The sequence below is a fragment of the Rhinopithecus bieti genome, unplaced genomic scaffold, assembly GCF_001698545.2.
Source record: "Rhinopithecus bieti isolate Rb0 unplaced genomic scaffold, ASM169854v2 scaffold_865, whole genome shotgun sequence".
Taxonomy (NCBI): Eukaryota; Metazoa; Chordata; class Mammalia; order Primates; family Cercopithecidae; genus Rhinopithecus; species Rhinopithecus bieti.
Window position 1 is genome coordinate 153,098 of NW_016803288.1, and position 12,132 is coordinate 165,229.

A 12,132-nucleotide genomic window follows, 5' to 3' on the forward strand; every position below is an offset into this window, starting at 1 on the left:
TTAGCTACCATCTTAACCTGCAGTAATAGTGATGCATGGAAATATGGGTTGGCAGTGAGTCTGAGAAATGTGTCCAAAAAGAACAAGGTGACTGTGTCAGGGTTGGGATTAAGGGTAGGGGCTTAGTACCTGGAAAGTAAAAGTGCAGCCTCTTAACAACAAATTTTAAACCTAGACATCCTAATAGAGGAGGCTGCTGATAATGTTAGGACTTGCTCTCATGAGAGAGGGATAGGAGTAGCATAAGTACATTCCATCGGGGTTGTAATTAATTCAGTAAGTTGTGGGATGGATAGAATCTATCAAGAAGCAGCAGGGGAGCGAGCTAAGATGAGTTGGGTACAACAGAGGAACCTGGTGTGAACAGTCTCTGATGACCCTACTCTCCTATTTTGGAAGGCAGTGAGGAGAAAGCCACTGAGCAGGGGTGCCGAATCTTCTGAGGAAGGGATGCTAATTCTAGCTCTATGCAACCAGAAGATGTTTCTTAACCTCTCTGCACCTGAATTTTCCAGGCTGTCAAGCAAGAATCTTAGTATGTGACACAACTATTATAGGAATTAAAATGAGATACTGTTTATCTAATTCATGGAACATCGCAGACAATAAATAGCAGTTCCTTTATTATTACACACAATAACCATTCTTGTGGAATTGAATAAAACGCTTCTTATATGAGTTGATTAAAAGATTCAATTTTTTGGCTGATATACAGAATATCCTCTGAAGATGCTTAAAAAAAAAAACTGAAATGAGAAAGCAGTCATTGTTTTGCTCAGAATTTATTAATGCATACAGTTAACTATGCCAGACAAAATGCTTTGCTCCCAATAGTGCTTACCATTGTAGGCAAGATTATTCTGTCGTAGAGGCAGAAGGCTCAGTTAGGAGAAATATGTCTCATTCAAAAAAAAAATGGAGTAATTTGATAAAGGACCTTTCAGTCGTGGAAAGGAACAGAGACCTCAGTTTGTCTGTTGTACCATAGATCTCGTGGAAAGGGGGTTCCAAAAGAAATAAACCTGAAATTTACAGATAAAATCAATAGAGACACCTGAAAAGTGCAAGATGACCCCGGAGAACACCTTCGTTCTGGGAGGATGCATCTCATCTCATCTCTCTGCAGACTCAGCCCAGCCCTTGGTGTCACATTCCGCAAGTGATGGCATCAAAAACATTCATTTTTCTCTCCCTGCTTCTTTTGAGTCTTGTGTCAACACACGGTAGCTGGTGAATCTCCTCATTATGTTTCTTAATTTCAATAAGAATGTATCTGGTCCAACCCCTGAGAGCATCTACATTCATTGCATTCTGTGGGGAAGGAGAAGTCAATCTTTCTATATTGATTTCTATGAAAATGAAGCATGAAGCTAGAAGCACTTTTTTTGGCAGAAAATGATTTTACAAATACAACTCTCTGCCTAAATATACTGAAAGAATAAGGATCTCTAATTAGTTTTCCAATGCAATTATGTTCTTATAATATAGGTTCCCCCTCTCAAAAGAGTAATTACAAAAATAATTGTATTGAGAAATGAAGTAGCTCTTTGCAGGTAAGGAGGTTCCTCTTTCACTGAATGTCAATCACTAGATATGCTCTCTCTTTGGAAAGAGACCAAAATAGAAAAGAGAAAAGTAACAACAACAACAACAACAACAACAACAAAATAAAACCAAACAAAAGCTGTTCTGTGGTACTATGCATGGTTTGTTTAGGAAAAGGCCTCCAGGAAGGCTCTCAATTGAAGTTCATTGAAAGTTTAATTGAAGTTATTAAATTACGCCTTTTGGCAAAAAAATAAAAAATAAAAAAGATTGAGCAGTAATTTTTGAGTAATACGTAAGCAGATTTCTCTCTCTCTTTTAGTGATTAGATTTACCATGTTCACTCTCAGCTTCTTTATAAAAAGGCATAGACATGCCACTTTGAAAATAGGGGTGGATGTTTGTTCATTTCAAGGAAAGATTCACAGAGGACATTAACTGTCCAAAGATACTAAATTGCTACTAAAAATCATAAAACTATATTAAGACACATTTGATTATGTTTACATGTACAAGTCTCTCTATATATTTATTTATTTATACACATACTCACATATATTTTATATATATATGTATGCTGTGATAGAAAATTTTACATTTTACATTCTTCAAACTGAGGCAAAGACATCATCTTCACTGACATTGTTTACGGGAAAGCTAAACTCTTTCTTCTTGCACAAATCTTTTCTTTCTTCCTCAGGTAGGAAATATATTTGAACTTGAATTCCTGAACTACCAGAGCACATTCCACTGTCAGACCATGCTGAACATTCACAGTTACATAATTCCTGAACATCTATTTGTGTGTGAATAATTCAATGTGCTTTTGAAGAAATGCTCATGAATGCTTAATGAACAAGAAAATATTTGTGCAGGGTAAATCTGAGAGATGGGATGGAGGGGCTCAAGCATTCACTCACAGTTTTGAAGCCAGTAATTAATCAGAGATGACTGGAATGAAAGTAGTGTAGCTACATGGGAGGTTGCCACCTCCCATTCACGCCCTTATGTTTGTGTGGTAAGAAAGAAAGAAAGCACGTGATTAAAAAGGGGCTCTTGCGTATTTTCCTACTCAGTCTTTGGCCCTTTATCGTATCTCAGGACTGGAAATCCTGCTTTAAAGAAAAGCAACTTCAGGAATTGACTGTGTGGATACATGGGGGAAAGCATTCTAGTCCAAGGACTGAAACTTAGCTGTTGCATTTTATTTGAAAATCATTATTTGGTTTTGTTTGTTTATTTTGGTAAAAGTCCCATTAATCCCAGATTTACCTTCTATAAGTGTGTACATTTCTGGTGGTCCTGGTGTCTGTCAGGTCGTATGTGTTCAAAAAATCTTTGTATAGTCGAAATCGGAGTCAAAGCATAGTGGCTTTAACTTTCTAAATCTTCTTCATTTTCCTGTTTCTCTTTCATTCCAACTAGAAAGCAGCTAAGCTAATTATAAACTCGAGTCTCTAGTTTCCCACTGAACCACACTGACTCTCAAGATTATATATGTTCTTCTTCGTCACCTTAAAATGCTTCCTCACGTACATTACCTAATTTCGTTTTTACAGTAACATTTTCAGTTGTGTGTGAACAGCCATTTCTATAGATTAAATATGTGTAGGTCTGACAGGTTTGCTCAGCCACTAATTGGAAGAGTTGAATTTGAAACCATATCTTTGATTTTAAATCAATATAATTTCTCAGATGCTGCTTCATCATGAGGAAGTAGGCATAAAAGGGACAAAATTATTGCATATAAGTTTCCTGGCATTTAGAAAATACGTAGTAGATGATATTATTATTATTAATTTGCTGGTAGTAATGCAGTATGTGACTCTGGCTGATGAGGAGTTATATATACTAGAATTTCAAAATAATCAACAAAGTCTGTTAATTAAAAAATAAACTGTGTTTAGAGGCTATCAGTAACTTCATTATCAAAGAAATAGAGAAGGTATTAACCCCAGTTCTAATGTAATGCCCACTTAAGTGAGTATAAGTCAGTGAAACTGAAGAATCACAGCAAGATAGTCAGGAAATCGTTCTCGACCCCAGTTATAATACTCAGAAGGGGATAGGATGAGGGAGTGGAGACATTTGAGCAGATGCAGGGAACAAACATTTTATGAATAATAAAGGAGAGACTTTCCATCAATGCTAAGTCTTGAAAGTCATCTTTTTCTAACCAAAGCCAGAGGCGTTGGTAACACTCCTACAGAGGACATTTTGAAGAAAGCGATCTCAGAATTTCTGCAGAAGACTTGTTCACATAGAAGGAGTGCCATACCTTCATTATTTCCAGAATGTGTGAACTAGCAAATAAAACAAAAATAGCAAATTTTAATTGTGAGACATTGCAAAATTGGTCACAAAAATCTTTTCATGTCTGCAGCACACTCTCTTGTGCTACGTGGCAGTGCAAATCACCTCCATCAGGTATCCCGTAAATCTGAGTTGGCCGTGTGACTTGCTTTTGTCATCAGGGCTTCAGCAAAATGCCTGAAGCAGAGGTGTAAGGAGTACTGTTGCATTGAGGCTATCCTCTTGGCTGTTCTTGGAACCCTAAGGTTGCCCTATGAAAGAGCTCAAGCTAGCCTATTGGAGCCAGGAAGCCAGACTGAGGAGAACCAAGGCATCCCAGCTGACAGCCAGGCAGTTGCCAGATGTATGAGAAAGACCATCTCAGGTGCAGACATCAGCTTGTCTCACAGCGCAGATGAATGGGAGACCAGATCAGAAGAAATATCTGTGCAGCCTCCAGTATTGTGAGATGCAGAAAATGGCTTTTGCTTTACATCTCTAAGTTTTGCGTTAGTTGTAATGCATCATAAGCTAATAGATACAATGCAATGTACTGAGACCGCATGAAGACTGAGCCAGCAAGGTCTTTATGAAAAGATACCAGAGAAATTTTGGGCAGAATGATTGAGAAAGTGTCATGTTTAATTAGGACACTGGGCAGCGACTGAATCCAGAAAATCTCTTCTTTGTGGTGGGCAATGTTGTACAACTTGTTAGAGAGAGAGAGAGCGAGCTGAATAAGTTCCTCATGCTTAAATTCTGCTCCTTAGGATGAACAACCTCTCTGACCTCTCAACTGCAGTTTCTTCATCTATAAAAGAAAATATAAAGCCTTTCCCCCCCCCCTTATATTGTCAACTGCTCAGTACGCCATCTGGGATCCCAGGAAGGCTCGATAAAATTATAGCTGTTTTAGCTTTGATGATTATAATAATGCATTCTGGGGTAAGAATTCTACTCTCAAAACCAGAACTTCCTTTCAGGAGCTACGTGGGCTCTGGATCATGATCGGACACGACACACGCTGCACAATCAGGATTTACGTGTTCTGACAGATTGAAGAGTTTGAAAAGCGCCATCACAGGGCAGGAGACTGGGAATCAGAAAGCAACAAAACAAAGATTTAAGACTAAAGATTTAAGGGGAGGGGATTCGTAAGAACGCCAGTCACACACTGAAGCAATGCTTATTTGCTTCCTTGTAACTTGGAAATTCCACAACGTAGGTTTAGAGAATTAGGAACAAAGCCACTGAAATTTGATTAGTCTAATATGTTTACTTATTTTCAAAGGACTCTCTTATTGTCCATAGAAATTTTCCCTTAAAGTTCTACATTCAGGGATTAATGTAATATAATGAAGTAATATTTATCTGTTAAAGAAATGAACTATAGACGGATAGATGGTTAGATCCTGGAAACTTATTTTAGCAGCGCTTTTATAAACTTAAATAAGCAAGAAAATAAATAAGCTCGATTTTCTCTCTTTTGCTTCTAACCAAATAATAATCTAGATCTATTTTAAAAATAAAAAAGAAAATTAAAGAAACAGTGTTCTACGCAACATGAAAATGATGTGAAAAAAATCTTTAGAAATACAGTTATATGAATAAACAAGATTGTAAGAAAATACTAGAAATCCTCAGGGCTCAAAATGAAGTAGAATTCTCATTTGTGAGTAATAAATTGTCAGTGAAGCTTGCAGATATCCTACAAGTGTTGTATAATCCCTGCTCAGCTTGAGCCTTCTTTACAATACAACACATCAAAGGGACAAAAGGCAAGACCCTAGGCTTGTGAAAGGGGAGCAATTGGCATAGAAAGGCTGAGAATAGGACCCCATAAACCCAGGACTTTATGGAACCCCATTCTCAGTGAACATCCAGACAACAAAAAAATCTAACCTTGATGCCTGTATGAGTTATCTTCAGGAATAAATGGAAGAGAAAGCAGAATAATTTTTCTACAGTTTCATAGAGAAAAAATTTCAAACTTTTGGAAAAATATTATGCCAATAAGACCTCCTAAATAATAACAAGCATAAAATGGTAAGTAAAAGACTGATAAATGCAGTTACATGGAATATTAAAATTTACTTTATCAAAATTAACTATTAACAAAATAGTGGGGAAAGAAAAGAAAGCTTGTAACAGTTACCACACTTACAACCTTTATAAATGATTTTGAAATCAGTAAAAAAAAAAAAAAAAGAAAAAAGAAAAAATTACCTAATAGAAAAATGGCCAAAAAACATGATCTATGTTTTAGCAAAATGTATTTTGCTAAAAAATGAAAATATGCCAGCCAATAAATAAATAATAGCTAGTATGATCCATTTCAATAGTAATCTGGGAAAAACAAGTTACAAACCACAGTAAAATAATATTTTAGGCTGGGCATGGTGGCTAATGTCTGTAATCTCAACACTTTGGGAGGCGGAGAAAGGAGGATCCCTTGATCCCAGGTGTTTGAAACCAGCCTAGGCAACATAGGGAGACCCTGTCCTAATGAAAAATTTAAAAAAAATCCCTGAGAAATTGCCACATTGTCCTCCCCAATGGTTGAACCAATCTACATTTCCACCAACAGTGCAAAGGCATTCCTATTTCTCCACAGCCTCTACAGTGACTATTGTTTCTTCACTGGTTAATAATCACCATTCTTACTGGCGTGAGATGATATCTCATTGTGGTTTTGATTTGCATTTCTCTAATGATCAGTGGTGATGAGCTTTTTTTCATATGTTTGTTGGTCACATAATTGTCTTCTTTTGAGAAGTGTCTGGTCAGATTCTTTGCCCAATTTTCAAAGTAGTTGTTTGTTTTATTTCTTGTAAATTTGTTTAAGTTTTTTGTAGTTTCTGGATATTAGACCTTGTCAGATGGATAGATTGCAAAAATTTTCTCCCATTCTGTAGGTTGCCTATTCACACTGATGCTAGTTTCTTTTGCTGTGCAGAAGCCCTTTAGTTCAATTAGATCCCATTTGTCCATTTTGGCTTTTGTTGCAATTGCTTTTGGTGTTTTAGTCATGAAGTCTTTGCCCATGCCTACGTCCTGAGTGGTACTGCCTAGATTTTCTTCTAGGACTTTTATGATTTTGAGTTTTATGGAATTAACTTTTGTATACAGTGTAAGGAAGGGGTCCAATACCATTAGACCCAGCTATCCCATTACTGTATATATACCCAAAGGTGTATAAATCATTCTTTTGTAAAGCACATGTATGTTTATTGCAGCACTATTTACAACAGCAAAGACATGGAACCAACCTAAATGCCCATCAACGAGACTGGATAAAGAAAATGTGGTACCTATGCATCATCAGATACTATGTAGCCATAAAAAGGAATGAGATCATGTCCCATGGAGGGAAATGGATGCAGCTGGAAGCCATCATCCTCAGAAAACTAACACAGGAACAAAAAACCAAACACCACATGTTCTCACTCATAAGTGGGAGCTGAACAATGAGCACACATGGATACAGGGAGAGGAACAACATACATCAGGGCCCATTGTGGGGGTTGGGAGAAAGGGAAGGGAGAGCATTAGGACAAGTACCTAATGCATGCGGGACTTAAAGCCTAGATAGCAATTTGATAGTTACAGCAAACCACCATGGCACATGTATACCTATGGAACAAACCTGCACCTTCTGCACATGTATTCCGAAACTTAAAGTAAAATAAAATTTTTTTAAAAATTAAAAAGAAATAGCCAGGTATGGTGACGTGCCGAGTATTCCCAGGTACTTGGGAAGATGAGATGGGAGGATTGCTTGAGCCAGGAGGTCGAGGCTGCAGTAAGCAAGTTTGCACCATTGCCTTCCAGCCTGGGTGACAGAGAGTCATCTTGTCTCAAAAACAAACAAAAAAAGAAATAACACTTTATAACTTCTAAATTGGCAATAAAGTTAAAAGTCTGACAATTCCAAAGTTTAGCAAAGATGTGGGAAAATGGGAGCCCTTCAACACTAGTGGTATCAGTATAATTGGTAAAACTACTTTGAAAAGTGATTCAACATTACCTATAGATGTTTAAGCAAATATATGATGATTAGCAATTTTACTCCTGGATAAACTTTGCTTCCTGTGTCATGAGAAATATGTATAAGAATGTCCTTGTTCATACCATTGGTAATAATAAACTTGAAGATTATTTAGTATGAAAATGGAGCCAAAGTCTGGAAATAGACACAAAAGGGACTATCACATGGCAATAAAAGTAATTAATTAGATCTGCATGTATTGGCGTGAACTAATCAAAATATGGAGTGAAACAAAGTAAACTACAGAATAAATCTAGAATGATAGTTAAATGAAGTTCATGACCACATAAACCTAAATAACATGTCATAACCATGGGTAGGGAATAAGGGATCACATTGAACTTAGAGTTTATGCCTTCATGGAAAGCATGGGAGTGAGATGAGGATGGAGAGCTTAGGACCTTCAACTCTATTGGTGATACTTGATCTCTTGAGTGGTGATGACACTCATATGTTTACGACATTGTCCTTCATAAAGATTTCCTGCTTATGAAATATTGTATCATCAATCTTTTATAAAACTACTTGAAAGGCACACACCAATTATACCAAAATCATACTGTCATTACCTCCAGGGAGGGGAAAAAGAATGGGATTTGCAGGTAGCGGGCAAGGAAAAGTAACTCTGTGTCATTTAAATATAAAAGTGTGGTCCTTAGCTCGGTGCCTCCTCATCTAAACATAATTCTTAGGTGATTTCATCTACTTCAGTGCTTTAAATACAATTTGTATTACAGTGAATTAAAAATCGATATTTCCTGCCTGGTATCTCCCTGGAATTCCAGCCTCAGATATCTAGCTACTTATTCACCATCTCCTCTTAGATTTGTAATAGGTATTTCAATTTTAACATGTCCAGAGAACACGCGGCAATGTTTCTCTGCAAAGGGCTTGGTAATCAGTCTTCCCTGTTTCATGATGGACATCACCAACTGGTCAACTGCTGTGCCAATAACAAGGAGTTACGTGTTTTATGGTCTGTTTCTCTCTCTGTGCTCTTACCTCACCCAATCCATCAGTGATACTGTTAAATTCGAGTTCCAAAACCCACAAATTCATTCATTTCTCTTAGTCTTCACTCTTACCACTGTAAACTAAGTTATCATCATCTTTTGCCTGGACCACTGCAAGAGTCTCCTGGCTATTCTGTCTGCCTCCAAAATTGCCCTCCCATAGGCCATTCTTCCAAAATATTCTGAGGAACTATTTTAAAGATAGATCATATCATGTCACTTCTTGATGCAAATCCCACAATGGAATCCTACTGCACTTAGAATTTTCTAATACCCAAATTCTGGTTTGCCAAGCTTTATATCTGGCTTCTGCCCATACGTCCTGCTCCTTCTTATACCATTCTTCCTCACTCACTACATTCTAGCCCCACTGGCCTTCCTCCTGCTGTTGACAATTAAGCAAGCATATCTTGCCCTTAATATGTCAGTGCTAGGTTTTCTTCCTAGCTGGGGCTCATGCTGTCCCTTACTGTCATTCATGTTGGAGCTTAAGGGCCACCTCTCAATAGGCCTGCCCTGAACACCCATCTAAGGTTGTCACCTAAAAATTCTCTGGAATTGCCTCACCTTAATTTTCTCCATAGTTCTTATGACTGTTACATAGATTTGTTTAAATATTCATTCTTCTTCTCTCTCTCCAAAAAGTAAAATCACACACATACCTAACACTGATTATGTGCCTGGCCCTTTTCTGAAAATTACAAGCGTGTTTACTCAGTTAGAACTCAGCACAATCCTTCAAGGTAGGTGATATTATTATCCCCATTATACAAATGAAGTATGGAAAGATTAATTTACAGCTACCAAGCACCACAGCCAAGACTTGAACTCAGAAGGCGGGCTCCAGAAACCAGACAATACACCCCTATACTCTACCACTTCCTCTGTGCACACAAGTCCTCTTGTCTTGTGTTTCTCTTATTTTTTTTCTCTCTCCATTCTCACCACTTAGAACAGGGTATGGTACATGGTGACTACTGAAAAAATAATGGTTGAATAAATGACAAATAAATATATTTTAAAGAAAATCCATGCTGATATTGCTTGCTGCACACACACGTGCACACAACAAAATTCTGTGGGACCTTGAGCAACTCAAATTTAATTTATCTCTGTTTCAGCTTTTTTCATCTGCAAAATGGAGATAATGATTTAGCCTATAATACAGAATGGTAGGGATTAAATAATTTAATATGCATAAAATATTTAGTATAGGGCTTGTGTGTGTATATATGAATATTATATACATAGTCAATAAATGTTAGTTCTAATAATGAAGATGAAGATGAAAATAATGATGTCTAAACATGGATAGTTGGAAAATTTTTTTTACTTTCTACTTTTCTTCATTTATCAAATTTCCAAATGTATAACTATGTTATCTAAATATAAATATCTGCATATCTATTTTATTTTCTAAGTTCTTTAGTTATTTGTAAGAGAAACACCTAAACTGGCGGGATCCCTCCGATGTGATCATCACTTTCCTAGCTTTAGAGCTGCCTAGAGCACATCTGCATCTCCTCAACCGAATCGTGTCTTATTTAAAAACTGTTCATTTGGGGCTGCAACATGTCAGGATTCTTCTAAAAGCAGGGGAGGCAGGGTGCGGTGACTCAAGCCTGTAATCCCAGCACTTTGGGAGGCTGAGACAGGCGGATCAAGAGGTCAGGAGATCGAGACCATCCTGGTTAACCCGGTGAAACACTGTCTTTACTAAAAAATACAAAAAACTAGCCGGGCAAGGTGGTGGGCGCCTGTAGTCCCAGCTACTCGGGAGGCTGAGGCAGGAGAATGGCGTAAACCCAGGAGGCGGAGCTTGCAGTGAGCCGAGATCCGGCCACTGCACACCAACCTGGCCAACAGAGCAAGACTCTGTCTCAAAAAAATAAATAAATAAAATAAAATAAAATAAAATAAAATAAAATAAAGGCAGGGGGACAGAGGTGAGAGCATAGCCCAGAAGCATACGAATGTAAGATGTTCACATTCTACTCAAGAAATGATGGGATATAGTTTGGCTCTGTGTCCCCACCCAAATCTCATCTGCAATTGTAATTCCCACTTGTCCAGGGAGGGACCTGGTGGGAGGTGATTGGATCCTGAGGGTGGTTCCCCCATGCTATTCTCATGATAGTGAGTGAGCTCTCAAGAGATCTGATGGCTTAAAAGTGTTTAGCAGTTCCCTTTCACACTCACTCTCTCCTGCTGCCTCGTGAAGAAGATGCCTGCTTCGCCTTCACCTTTCACCATCATTGTAAGTTTCTTGAGGCCTCCCCAGACATGCAGAACTGTTAGTCAATTAAATCTCTTTTCTTTATAAATTAGTCAGTCTCAGGTAGTTCTTTAGAACAGTGTGAAAATGGACTAATACGGAAAATTGGTACCAGTAGTGTGAAAACGGACTAATGCAGATGGCAAGCAAACCAGGGCATGGTGTGTGCTGAGTTCTATGATAGGGGAGCACCAGCGGCCCAAGAGTAAAGTCACCATAACCTGGGATGCCCATGTGTTCCCTGGTGCCAGGATGGTCAGGTTTAGAATTGGAATATTAGTTTTACAGGACCACCTTGAAAGTTTGTCAAGATCTACTCTTTTATTCTCAATCACTTGCAGAATTCTAATATGTCAACCAAAGGCACTAAAAGTTTGTCTTTTCCCTATGATGGTGGTCTATTTCCATTTCCTCACACAACAGTCCTAAGAAATAGAAAGTATTACATCCATTTTACGAATCAAAAATGAAGGCAAAAAGGTTAAGGATTGCACAGCTGATAAGAAGAGCAGTTCCAAAATCCATGTTCAAAGATCACAGACACTTTGAAGTCAGAAGTCGCTATGCCAATTATTAGCAAATGTCTTTGGGCAAGTTATTCACTTCTTAGTTTGCCCATCTAAAAATGGCCTAATAGACACTATGGCGGAGCAAGATGGCTGAATAGGAACAGCTCCAGTCTCCAACTCCCAGCGCGAGCGACACAGAAGACCGGTGATTTCTGCATTTTCAACTGAGGTACTGGGGACATCTCACTAGGGAGTGCCAGACAATCGGTGCTGGTCAGCTGCTGCAGCCTGACCAGTGAGAGCTGAAGCAGGGCAAGGCATCGCCTCATCTGGGAAGTGCAAGGGGGAAGGGAATCCCTTTTCCTAGCCAGGGGAACTGAGACACACAACACCTGGAAAATCGGGTAACTCCCACCCCAATACCGCGCTTTAAGCAAACGGGCACACCAG